Genomic DNA, 999 nt, shown 5'->3' on the forward strand with positions numbered 1-999 from the left:
ATCTTCCTAATCTGTGTTCACCAATTTTTCGTGGACTCTCATTCACGATTCTCGGGATAGAATACCACACCAGTGGAATCTTCTATACCGGGTCTAACGTGGAAAGCAGATCCACATATTTTCACGTACTGATCTTATCTGCAATTTCCTTTCCTATTATTCTTTTTTTCATTTTCAATTCCCTACATAGGTGCACTCTCATTGGTGTACACATAAATCCCTACGACCATACCACGCTGTCAGTGCCCGATCTCGTCCGATCTTGGAAGCCAAACAGCGTTGGGCCAGGTTAGTATCAGGAGAGGTGACTGCCTGTGAATACCTGGTGTGGTAGGTCAGGAATTAATTTCCGCTCTTATGTGACCAACACACACCAACAGCAGTATCACCACATTTTTTCTATTTTTTCTATTTTTTCTCTTTATTTTCTCTTTGCTCTAATACTTTCAATATCAACTGACCATTACCTTTTGCATATAAATCCCTGCCCACAAATAGGGCCAGGGCATGCTATTAACACTTAGGTGCATAATTCCTTGAGTGGTGACTACTGATTACCATTCTAGCCAGTCTTAGCCTAAATTGTATTGAAACTGTGTTGTGACTTAAAAACCCCCGGTTCCATTAATACAGTATTACTGTACTGGTCAGGGGAAATGGGGGTATGACTACTCCATGTCTACAACCCTTTCCATACTCTTACGATTTAAGAGACCAGGACATTTTTTAATTCCCCAAGAATCGCCGTTGATTCTCAGGATCTGTGGGAAGTTTATCTTGTTTTAACCCTATCAATAAAAGTTATATATTAATATTATTCTCTGTAATACTTCTAAAAACATTTATAAAAAAATTTTTTCTATTTGTTTTTCATTTAAGAGTGCGCCCACACAAGAGCCTTCTGTCCTCTCCCATTGCATAAGTCTACACGCTTCTGGCTCTGGGTGCACCACCAACAAGGACTGTTTATTATTGATAACATATATTGTTATCTCCCTA

At 39.1% G+C, this 999-nt stretch overlaps 1 pseudogene; it reads left to right on the forward strand.

Annotated features, from left to right (window-relative positions):
• The first annotated feature begins 218 nt into the window (after positions 1 to 218).
• On the forward strand, positions 219 to 337 carry LOC135053071 (5S ribosomal RNA; annotated as a pseudogene).
• Positions 338 to 999: the final 662 nt, after the last annotated feature.

The sequence above is a fragment of the Pseudophryne corroboree genome, chromosome 2 (genome assembly GCF_028390025.1).
Source record: "Pseudophryne corroboree isolate aPseCor3 chromosome 2, aPseCor3.hap2, whole genome shotgun sequence".
Classification (NCBI taxonomy): domain Eukaryota; kingdom Metazoa; phylum Chordata; class Amphibia; order Anura; family Myobatrachidae; genus Pseudophryne; species Pseudophryne corroboree.